This window comes from Cryptomeria japonica, chromosome 3, assembly GCF_030272615.1.
Source record: "Cryptomeria japonica chromosome 3, Sugi_1.0, whole genome shotgun sequence".
Classification (NCBI taxonomy): Eukaryota; Viridiplantae; Streptophyta; class Pinopsida; order Cupressales; family Cupressaceae; genus Cryptomeria; species Cryptomeria japonica.
Window position 1 is genome coordinate 776,023,800 of NC_081407.1, and position 13,248 is coordinate 776,037,047.

Genomic DNA, 13,248 nt, shown 5'->3' on the forward strand with positions numbered 1-13,248 from the left:
CTGATCCAACTTTAACATTGCCTAGTGGATTGGTTGTCCTTTTGACTATTGTGACCTTGTTTTCAAACCCTCCTAGTGGTCGACCACCTGTAGGACATATTTGCTTCAGATTAGCACAGAAAATAGGGTGTGTAATTTCAGATTTGGGTAGGATAAATGATCATAAAGGCTAGGGTTTGTGTCCTAATGTTGCATGTGTCATATCCTTGCCTTGACACCTATATCAAACCATAGTTAATAAAAGAAGATTGCCTTGGAACAAGACTTAACAATCTTCTTTAATCATTCTCTATTTCCTTCGAGAGGATAGGTTGGTGTGTGTAGGGAGACGTGGAGTAAATCCTCACAAGATAGGTAAGCCCAAGATGGGCTATGGACAGAGTCTTGAAACCTTGACTGAGCCTACTTGTAGAGTAGTTTCCAAGCGCTCTATGACAATGAATTCCCATCCTCCATCAGGGTTAGGAAAGAAGTAAGGATGGGGTCTAAATATAATAATTATTGATTGTATTATGAATAATTAATTGTTCTCTAGTTTTAACAGTCTGATTGAAGGCATGATAAGTGTGGTGATATGTAGTTTAATTATCGAAACAAGCTTACTACTAGTAGGGGACATTACGATTGGTATCAGAGTGTAAACCTGCCATCCTGCGGGACAAAACTACGCAATTGCCATACATTTAGGGTTAATTATTCATCCCCTTCATAAGTAAATAAAAAATAGATAAGCCAATATTGCTCTTCAATATGTGGGTACCTTTCAAATGAATACTTCATGCTTTACAAATGTATGCTTCCTACATTGTGAATATTTGTGATTCCTAAATTTATGCTTCGTATCTTGCATGAATTCATACCTTACATATATTTATGCTTCATTGGCTTCATGCTTTACATACCTTTATGTGTATATTTAATGCCTTACACGCATTTATGATTCATACCTTGCATCTATTCATTTAGTATACGTTTCATGCTTTATGTAATTTCATACGCTTCAAATGTATTTGTCGGCCTTGAATGTATGTTCATATATTTGTATGAACGCTTCATGCTCATGTGTACTCGTGTGTGTACCTTACACCTTACGTGTATTCATATAGGTGTTTCAAACCTTATGTGTATTCATATATATGAATTATGTCATACATGTATTCATGTGTGTGACTCATGCCATACCTATATTCATGCCTTGCAATGTATATGCTTCATGTGATGTTTATTTATGTACATGCTTCCTACCTTAAAGCCTATTTATGTGAAAGCTTTATGTCTTACGTAAATTCTCTATGCCTTGCTCATTTTTATGTGCCCTACATGTATACCTCATACTTTATGGGTGTTCATGTGAATGTTTTTGCCTTGAGTATATTTATGTGTATGCTCTATGCCCTATATGTATGCTTTATGCTTTATGTGTAGAACACGTACCTACTACTGGGGGGGGGGTTAATCATTAGTAGACTTAAATCTTTAATTCAAAATCTTTTATCAATTGCAAACTGAAAGTTAAAAGATATAGCAAACTGAAACTGAAAAAGATGCAATCACAGGAACACACAACACAAGATTTTACGTGGAAACCCAGTTTGAGAAAACCACCGTGAGCATGCTGCTAGGATCTACTGACCTAATCCAGCCTCACGATCAAAACTCCAATTACAATATTCAAGGGCTCCAACCTAAGGAGTCACCAAACCCCTGTCAATGAGTGCACCAACACTTCTAAACCAAATCCTTTGAGCACCAACTCAAGGTTTTTACAAATATCAACTTTATCAGAAAGATAAATATACAATATCACTGATTTCAACTGTAATAAGCACAAAGTTCTAGATACATAGACATATAGAAAAGAATGTTCATAATCTGAATGCCTACAACTTTTCAATAATATGTTATGATGCCATACGTCTGAAATAAAAACCCTGTATAATAATATCCAGCATATTGTCAATCTTCACAAATGGCATTAATCATCACAAAGACCTGCAATACTTCCTCAATACCTTCAATTTTCTCAGAAATTCCAATCTGTTCTGTGACTGTTGAAACTGATCTGAAAGTTTATTTGAAGATCAACAAATAATAAATCAGACTGTAAAACAAGTTATACCTGAACAGAAGGGAATAAAAAATAATTCATTAATTGTAGACTGTGATTGTTAGATTTTCCCATCAGTAAAGTCCAAATGCTTCTCTTCTAGATTCATGTAACCTTCAAACTTAATGAGACTTTTGCACTTCTTATCAATGATACACACACCCAGATATTGCTCATGACATCATCTCTCAAGTTGTCACCGGAACAAACACAAGAATTCTCAGGCTATCACTGAAACAAACTCAAGCATACTCAGGCTATCACTGAAACAAACTCATGCACTTTGGGTGCAATTTATAATATCTATGTTTTGAAGATCTGAGGGCTGCTTTCCATTTAACACGAGAATTCAGATATTGTTTGTATATTTCAAACTTTCATATTATATATTTCATCCTTCACCAAATCCTTCAAAATGCCACGGTACAATATAGCAAGAGAATATAGTTATAGTCGGCTGCAACATAGTTAATAATTAATAACTAATCTCAAGTCGAACTCCTTGAGTTGCTTAATTGTAGACTAATAAATAATGTCGGTTCAAGTGCAACCAAATGCAACCGAATCTAAACAGAATTTCAAATGCATTAAATACGTTGATCAAAGACAAGACTGAAGATAGTCATTGTAACTGCCAAGTTATTGAGAGCACTGTGCCCGTAACCATCCTTGCTGTGAGTCACAGAGACTTCAATCATCGTTGGCTAAGAGAAGAATGCATACAAAACGCGTACAGAATGACTCTCAACAAATCATACAAGTTTGTCCATCCGTACCCAGTATATCCTTCAGAGTCTCAGACTATCATGAACATCATATCAATTTAGTCTCATGGTAATATCTGAATATTACTATTGTATGTATTCAAATGTAGATAAAAATTTCATTGGATATTTATTTTCTTTTTTTCATAACATTATTCTTTTCAGGAACAACTTTATTACAGATCATTCAAAAATCAAGATGTTGTTATAACTTGCTGTCAGTCTGTTCAAAACGTGCAGAATGTATCTGAACCAGTTTGCTTAAATATAAGCATCACCAAAATAGACAAGACAAAGATCCAATGATACGTATACTTTATGAAAGGGTAAACTGGATTTTAATCTAAACCCGTGTATCTGAAACCTGCAACTATTTGACATCAATGACAAGATCGCTAACATTATGTGCATGCAGCTTGCTTTAAGTGTGTTCACGTGCCTTATGTATATTTATCTCAAATGCATATTTCATGTATATATACCTCATAATTTGCGGATATATGTCTAATGTGTCTTCAGCATGATTACCCCGTTGTAGGTTTTATACGTGTACTTTTCTCATGTATGCTTATGTGTTTGCTCCATGTTTGTCATGTTTTTAGCATGATTACGTCACACATCACTTGTATGCTTCATGGTTAAGTGTTTCATGTGTACTTCATGTATGCTTCATGCCTAAAATGTATTCTTGTGTATGGGCTACATGTATGCTTCATGCTACAAGTATATTCATTTGTATGCTTCATGCTTTATGTGCTACGCATATTCGCGTGTATGCTTCATTCCTTAAGTGAATTCATGTAATATCCCCTGTCCAAATGATGACTGAAAACAGGGAATATCATGCAAACAATTGTCTGTTCAATCTGCCGATACCAAGTTTATGTCTTGCTGATATGTTGTCTCAGAAAATTTCAGTTTGGTTTGGAGGTGAACAATCATACTTTTCACATAAGTGAACAACTTCTAATGGCTACAATGAAGGTGTGATAATCCAATTTGCAATACATAACAGATTTATAATGATCCTTAACAAGCTAGACTCACAAATGTGCATTTCCAGCTACATGACATTATGACAAACAGTTATCATGCACCCTCAGAAAGATTATGTACGATGATGCAATCAATTCTCCTTCCTTTCTTATTACTTAAGATGATCAAAAGACATCACATAGACAGCTTTATGAGCAACACAACGACTGTTATTAATGTCTAATTTTTAGAACTGTCTGAAGACTTATGACAGTCATCAATTCATGAATAACTGATAAATACATAGAGATTCTAATGCCAAATGCACCTGGAAGAAATCGCCCAATGAAGCAATGAAGAATTAAGCAATATCTACTAGCAAAGTGTCTCCAATGTGCAAGATTGAACCCTGTCTCATGTCGCCCTTGCTGCTGTGACTGACAGGTCTGAGAAGACAATGAAACCTGCATCCAAGTGCCCCCAATCACCTCCTATACTGGTCGGCCTCAATCCTAGAGGGAGGCGCTATACTCATTGATGGAACCCAAAGCCAAATCATGAAGTTACAGCCCAAATCGAAGAGTTCTTGGTGCACAGGGCAGATTTGTTCAAGCACTGAAAATATATCCAATCCATCACCCAAACTCTTCAAAATACCACAAGAAGAATTGCCTTATCCTCCCAATGAAATCACTGTCTTTAATATGAATTCACAAATGGCAATGAATGAACAAGGTCGTGGGAAGTATGGTCTGCACTTGTCTGATTACCAGCTGCAACTAACTCGATTCACCTCCCAAAAGCATCAAACAGCATTGGCCTCTTCCTTAGGAGAAATCGATGTCTTCCAAACACAAATAAGATGAATTCACCATTATCTATGAATTAAATCGTAGAAGTCTGAAAAAATCTGCCACAAATCTGATATAAAATCTCCAAATTAGCTCAAGCGAAAGGACTGATTTGTCCTTCCCAACCACCATCAATTCATTATGCACAATGTGGAAAACTAAATATCTTCCACTCCCAAGAAGAACTAGGGTTTCGTCCAGCCCTTCCTCAATCTGCTGAAGGTTTGTGTCTTCAGAGATTCAACTAATGCCACCATGCATCAGTTCTTCAATTTCAAATCCAAATCTCCAATCTGCTTGTTCAATAATCACCCTCTTCTATTTATCCTTTTCATAACCCGTCATGAGATTCCTTCTAGAAGAGGGTAGGTACACTTTATTATTATTATTTATTATTATTATTATATTGACTTTAATTATTTTAATTTAATACTTTAGTCACTATTTAATTAAATTAATTAAATATAAAGTCACTTTTTAATTTTTAATTTATTAATGACTTTATAAGAAATTAATTTAATTAATTTCTCCTTATTTCTCCACTTAGCCAAAAGGCTAAGACTCCATAAAAGACTAACAAAGAATGGGGACATTACAATTCATGTTTATGTGCTGTGTATTCACATATATGCTTCACACTTTAAGTGTATCCATATGTATGATTCATGTCTTATTCATGCCTTATGGGTGTTTGTGCGAATACATTATGCTTTACGTGTTTTATTCATGTCTAGCATGTTTGCAGCATGGTTACTTCATGGGTGCATGTGCTTTCCTAATGTATACATTTCATGTTTGATATGTCTCCAAAAAAAGTCTATTCCATGAGTGCTTCATGAGTACTTATAAATGTTTCAAGAGCTATATCCTTGCATTCAAATTAAATAGGGTGCAAATAGAATACCATTTTGAAAAGTTCAAGAAGTAGTTCTCTAGTTTTTTTAGACAGTGTATGCCCACTTGAAGACAACATATAGCCCCTATTTCATGAAGTGCCCATATCCTAGATTCATTGAACCAAAAGGATTTCATCAACCTACCTAGTTTAAGAGTAAAACATTACGAAGAGACTCGTGAATTACTTCTCTCTCTATTTCAAGTGATTGTTAGTCGAGAGATTGAAGTAGCATGTAATTGAAATATTGGAAGTAGAAAACAGTTAACACAAAAGTGATATACCCTTTGACCTATGAGATAGGAAAAAAAAAATTGGTGAAGAGAATGAGTAAGTTGATCTGTTGAGGTTTTGATTCTTCTTCCGATCCTAGGAATGTAACAGAGGACCAAAGTCTAGCTCACAATTCTCAATAACAGTATATAACTTTGATCGGTGGATTTAACTAAGGCACACATCTAGTCTTTGTGAGTATGGTGTTTATGTGCCGTACGAAAACTAATGCATTCTATTCCTTATGACTAGTTAACAGACTTCTGCTCATTCCAGTAATCTTGTATTTTCCTATTCTTAATAAAAGAAATGAAAATTAACACGGGCATGCTCCAATACTTGGTTCTGGAAAGTACTCATTATTCATCTCTGGGAGAGCTATGACTTCTGTATCTCTAAAATTCCAATAATGTATGCTTGCGTAAGGGAACCCTCTCTTGTTTGTGTAATCAATTAAGAAATGGTTTTAAGTTCCAGCTCCGATTGTTTGTGTGTACAATTTCCAACTGACCAAATGCTCAAGAGTCCCATAGACTTTAAAGTTCAAACTTCTTACTCCTGGTGGAATCTTGAAGTAGAATAATTTAGTGAGTTCTTCTTCATCTCAAGTTACAGGTAGATCTGCCTCAAGCATAAAACAAGGAACTGAAAGGATCATGCATACAGGAAGATTGCCCATTAAGGCAACACAAAATGTCATAGATATATGTCATGCTTCTAACCCTCATCTTAATTGGTAGAGAGCTGAACCCATTAGTTTTAAATACCAACCTCATAATTGGTTATTTGGCAGTACTTTAACAACTCTTCATCATGTTAACAACTCTTCATCATGTTAGCACAAGTTGGTATAACCGAGATAATGAAAGAAACATCACATGATGTAGAATAATGTGATGTAGAATATTCAATTCCTTAATTATATTAGAATATGTAATGCTAATTACGTCACAACGAAGATTACAAATTCCCAAAGGTTGATTTGGGATCCTCATATGACAGATAATTCACTTTGAGAAAATTAAAATTGACATTGCTTGAGGACAAGCAATTGAGAGGGGTGGACTGTCATATCCCTGCCCTGACACCTATACTGAACCGTATTTAATAAAAGAAGATTGTCTTGGAACAAGACTTCACAATTTCTTTAACCCAACTTGAACAAAGACTTACAAATGACTAAGATTAGTATATGGTTGGCATCCTCTTTGGGTGGTTAACCATTAACATGGATGGACAAATCAGATCTGTGAATACACATTATGGTCAACAATGAGAAGAGAGACAATGCAGTATACAATGCCAATATATAAATAAAGTTTTGCCAATTCCAAGCATTCAGTTAATACAGAGACTGGAATAACATCGATCAGACTTTGTCATATCCCTGCCCTGACACCTATACCGAACCATAGTTAATAAATGAAGATTGTCTTGGAACAAGACTTCACAATCATATTTAACCCAACTCGAACAAAGACTTACAAATGACTAAGACTAGTAAATGGTCGACATCCTCTTTGGGTGGTTAACCATTAACATGGATGGACAAATCAGATCTTTGAATACACATTATGGTCAACAGTCAGAAGAGAGACAATGCAGCATACAATGCCAATATATAAATAAAGTTTTGCCTATTCCAAGCATTCAGTTAATACAGAGACTGGAATAAGATCAATCAGACTTTGTCTTTGTGGGGGTGGCTTGAGTCAAGATCCTTCAGAATGTCAGCCGATTCATGGAGAGAAATACATGGCGAGCATTATAATAGTGGCAAAGACAATATCCGTAAGACAGTAATCCATGTCTTAGACAGCATATACCACTAAGATAACAGTGATTTGTTATATCAAACAAACAAGCGATCAAGGTAGCATTGACCATGATGGAATGGCTATGAGAAGACAAACAAATATTAAATAAGCGAGAAGAGGACAAACCCATAATGATGGAAGATCATTTATATGTTTTGATTCATCCTAGTATGATACGATTAAAGCAAAAGAATTTTAAAGGAATGATTTACTAATACTTAGCAAAGGACGTGTTCTTGTTAATGGACATTAACATTAGAAAGGATGTGTCTCTTGATAATAATCTTTCAACGGATATAAGGAAGGAGATAAAGGCTCATCCAAAAAAAAGAGCGGAAAAGTCAGTAGATTCTGTATAAAAGAGGAAATCAGAATTAAATATTATCAGTATCAGAACAACAGACTGGTATGCTGTATTGTACTCATGATCATATGCTGGTTTACATTCATGTTATGTTATGTCTGCATTCTATCAAGAATAATGAGCATATATATAAATAAAATATATGTAGCTATAGATTCGGGTACAAATATATATAAAATAAGTATTGTCAATAAGATTTGCATTTGTTAGTAATAATAGATCAGATTTACACTTAAACTCATTTATGTATATATACATTCATAATACATGAAAGACTATTATATTAATGGCCCAGCCTTTAATCATTCTCTATTGCCTTTGAGTGGATAGGTTGGTGTGTGTAGGGAGAGGTGGAGTAAATCCTCCCAAGATAGGTAAGCCCAAGATGGGGTATGCACAGAGTCCTGAAACCTTGAGCCGAAATTCATAAACTCCAAAGTCGTGCATTCTTCCCAAAATACCCGAAATTTGAAACAAGCTAACAAAATGACCATCAGGCCCGAAAATCAACCGAAGTTTGCAAATTCGGCTAGTAAGACGAAAAACTTAGGAGAATAGCAAATCGCGCCAAATAAGTTAGAATGCCGAGAGGACTAAGGAAAACCAAGTCGCACAAAACCGGCTTCTAGGCCGAAACTCGTAGAAATTCATCTTTCAACCCGAAAGACATTCATCTCCAAAAATGACGATTCAACCCAAAATATGAAGAGGGGCCGAAAACTCAAGGCTTGAATTTCGAGAGTGAATCAAGACGAAGGATCAAATGTCACGTTTAAAGGAGACATTTAAAAGATACATCTCACAAAGAGCTTCTCAGGCCCGAATTCCATTGAGACGAAGCTCGACATCATTAAAAATTTAATGTTTGTTAAATTAATTTAATTAATTTTCAAATTGATTTATTAAAAGTGAGATTGTTTGTTCACAGGTCGAAGGCATCGTCCCGAAGAACCAAGAGAAGGCCTGAAACGTCAAGGAGCCAGGCGTTGAAAGCTGAAGAAAAGATGCAGGAACGTGATGCAAAAGCTCGAGATCGGAACCGAGCATTGGGAAGTGTGCCGTTGAACAACAAGCTAAAGTCCACCACCGGTACTAAAGACCAAGGAACACTCCGAATGATGCAAATCTATGCATTCCTGAGAAATACACAGCTGGATTTAATTCCAGGAATTCAGTTTTAAGACCTGAAATTGTTTTAATGTAGAAGTGTCTGTGGCTCCCGCTCAAGATATTTTGAAACAAAAGGGAAATAGGTCAGTTGTGAACAGTTATGTACAACCACCGGATAGACCCAAATTTAATCCAAGCAGTTGTGGGTAGTTGAGATAGTGGTTGGGTGGATGATTGAGAGTTTAGTGGGCATGGGTTAAAGTTGCCGTGCTTCTGGAAGGCATATTGGGACCCTTGGATGCAGTCCATCCTAGCCTCTGATTCATATTGTAAAATCTATAAAAGGCAAATGCCTTTGTTTTGTAAAGGGTTAGAATTTTGTTGGTTAGAGTTTTGTAGTTAGATTTTAGAAGTTAGAATAGGTTAGATTTTAGCAGTAGCATAGAGATGCTGCAGAAATTTTTGTAATAGCAGCTGAAGTAAATATATGAACATTGAAATATGGTGTTTGTTGTCTTTGTTTTAGTCTGTTTGCATGGTTTCTTTCAGCTGGTTAATTTTAGAGTGCAGGGATTTTAACGGTGAAGTGTGGAGGGGTATTTGATGCATTTTTGGTTCATACCATTGCGGGTTTGCTGATTGTAGGTCACTGTGCATGGTTAGTCTGAACCCAAACTATGCTTAGTTCAATTGGAGGTGTTCGTCTTAGGCTGTGCCAGAATTGGGTGCCTAAAACGAGTGTCTCTGGTCTGAAAATCCTTCATCCTTGGGAGCTTGCACTGCTCTTGTCTAGTTGTGAGGGTGTCTCTGGGAAAACAAGAACCAGTTTATCGAAATATGTCTACCCATTGCATCAACTGTTATTATCCTTGTCCTTAGGTCTCCTAAACCCTTCTCTTTCGCTTTTATTTCTTAGTCCAAAATTGTAGCAGACTAGCTTGTTGCAAAACGTAAGTCCCCTTGTGTTCCCAGCAAAACACATCGACCATTGAGCTATCCAACAGTCAAGATTTGACAATTGAAACCTTGAGGTCGTCCCCATTGATCAATTAAAAAACATTATTAGGGATTTCCTTATCTCAAGAGAGGATACGATACTCAGCGAGTACATTCTATTCTGCGTTGGCTGGATGGAGTCGTAGTTCCGCAATTTTAGCCATGTTAATAGAATTGGCGCTAGAAGGAGGGCCCTTATCAGGTTCCTTGCAACAAGTTAGTCCATTGACCCAATTTAAATGCTATATTTGGGATATGGAAGATCCCTGTTAAACCAGAAAAGCCAAAAAATCAAAAAATCTGAAAATACCAAAAAGTTCTGAGTCAAAATGTATGGTCAGTTGCTTCATGAAGATTGTCTGCATTCCGAAATTTTCCTGATCCAGCAAAGGCTAAATCTGCAGTTGTATCCAAGGCAGTTACCCGAGTTCACATCTGCAGCTCACTGCAGAATTCATGGCAACACAACGCACGAAGAATTGAATTGCTTCACATTTTTGTCAAGGGTCGAGTTAGCACTGCAAGGACAAATATCTTTTTGTGATATTTCCAAACCGGAGAAGTTAGCACGACCGGATATCCCTAGTCCTCTATCCAACATCGAGGAGTTTAGAAGATTCGGGAACTTGATTGAGAACCAGTTCGGTTTTGAAGAGGAGTTATGCTTGGAGAACGTGCTATCACCTTGGTGGTGTAGAATTCACTGCACCCCACACTTTGAATTCACATGCTCATGCATAAAAGCAATCAATCAAGTCAAATCCCAATTTGGACTGTCGGAAGAACCAGAGGAGAGCATTACTAGCAAAGTGTGGAGTGCCTCCCTTGCTGCAGGTGAGTGCAGAAGATCGCAAAATCAATGCAGCGTCACACTCCCCGATGATGAACTTGATGATGAAAAGACGGAGTTGTCAAATGCTGGGCAAGATGAACCAGTCAATCAGACCAAGGCAACAGATAAATTTATTATCCCTACAACTGATGAGGACAATGTTCAAGAGGACGATCAAGTGAGCTTTGTGGATCAGCCACAAGTTGAGGGGCAGTTTGCAGCAGCCTCACCAATGGACGATGTAGTCCAGGAGTCTGTTGAGGACGCTTTTGAGGATCAATCAATCAAACAATCCCTGCTATTCGAAGACGTGCTGACAAAGGTGCCTAAGGCTGCATTGTTCACACAATTTGAAGATACACCGATAGATGATGCACCCCTCTTTCCTGAGTTCGAGTTCGGTTTTGAGACTTCTTTTCAACTGGCTCAACCTGATGAAGAATTTGTTGCTGATTCACACAAGTTGGATGCGATCGAGATGCTGCACCACTAATGGCGACCTCCTGATACAACTGCTAAAGATCTTCCGCTGCACGACACCCCGCATGATTTAGAAACTTGCCAGGTTGTTTCTTTCCCTCTTGCTGTTACTTCTGAAAATCTCAATTTAATTTTGAATATTTTGGGAAGGCAACCTGTAAATGGAATAATCATGGACCTAATGAACTTCCCCAACTGATAATTTTGCCTGAGGTCTTGGTTAAACCGAAGAGTGGCCAACTGAAAATTTTCTTTTCAGAGTATAAAGACAAACAAGCCAAATTGAGAATTGTTCCCGCTGCCTTGTTACTGCTGCACGTACTGAGAAATCACCTCAGGTCGGGAACGTATACATATAGTCCGCATTTTGTACAAACAGTCTCTTCTTGTACATAGTCAGGTTTTTTGTTTTTCTGTTTCATTTAATTTTTCTTTTTTTAGTTTAGTTTCCCTGTTTTGCTGCTTTAGTTTAGTTTGCTTTGCCGTAGTGTAGGTGTCCTTTTGGAAAGGGGTTGTCTCCCTGTCGTTTTTGTAGGGGTATGTTTGCTTTTCTCAGCATTGGTGTACGAAGTCAGGATGTTTTTTTCGGCTCATTTCTTAGATGCTGACTTTGGTAGAGCGTCTAATTGACGGTTGCCCTCGTAGTCAGTCCATTTTGGTTTAAGGCTTTGTCATTCTAAAAATTTAGTTGCTTACTGCGTTTTGTCACCGACATTGTGATCACTACACTTTTAAACGCTTAAAATTGCTTGTCTGTCGTTTTATCAAAGGGAAGTCATTGCAAGTGAAAATTTTCAAGCTCTGCTTCAGCGACCACTTTAACGCTCAATCCCACGTAGGCTTCACTGCTTACCAGCCAATGTGAAAAAGTGAAAAGTAAAAGAGAAAATCAAAAGCAAAGAAATATTAAACTACTTGGCTTTGGGAGTGCAGACACCTTTCTCGATATTCAAAAGAAAATTTATCGGAAATAGAGCAATCTTTGTGAGCTTACAGGTGATAACTCTGTCGAGGCTATAGTCACTTGCTGGTAGCGGGGCTCTATCCCGGTTGCTTTTGGAGTATGAGTCTGCAAGGTAGCTTGCATTAACTAAACGATGATATCTCAACTTTCTCTAAGCTAGAGTGAATTTCACTGCACACACTTGATTTTCAAGTTTGGTGACTTAATTCGGTTTGCAACCTCATTTTTGTGTTGAATCTGTCTTCTATCATTTGGTTGGTTTGTGGGGTATATACCAGAGATTTTGGGGTTCGATCTGGATAGTCATCCTTGAAATGTTCAGGAACATTTCCCAGCCTAGTTGCCATTTCTTGTGCGTATTGCACACACACCCCGTCATTGATAGGGACCCCCGTTTTGAGTTTGGTCTGCCGGCGTAGTAGGAGAGAAATGAAGGAAGCATTCAATGCTTTGAAGTAAACCTCGTGTGAGTTGCCTTAGAAACCCAATTTCTCTTAGCAGAATGAGCAAAAGGATAAAGTACGGAAGTTTCACGCCCTCTGAAAATCTCCAAAATAGTTAAATCGCCAAAAATGATAAAGCTTCACAGTCTTGCAAACTCGGCTTGTAAGCCAAAAATGAAACAACAGTTGAAAGTTGCGCAAATGATACCTTTGGGCCAAAAATGTCCTAAGTCCTGAAAATCATTAAAATCGTGAAAATGTCATAAGGATGATCTTGATAGCCATCCTTGAAATGTTCAGGAACATTTCCCAGCCCAGTCGCCATTTCTTGTGCATATTGCACACACCTCGTCATTGACAGGGACCCCCGTTTTGAG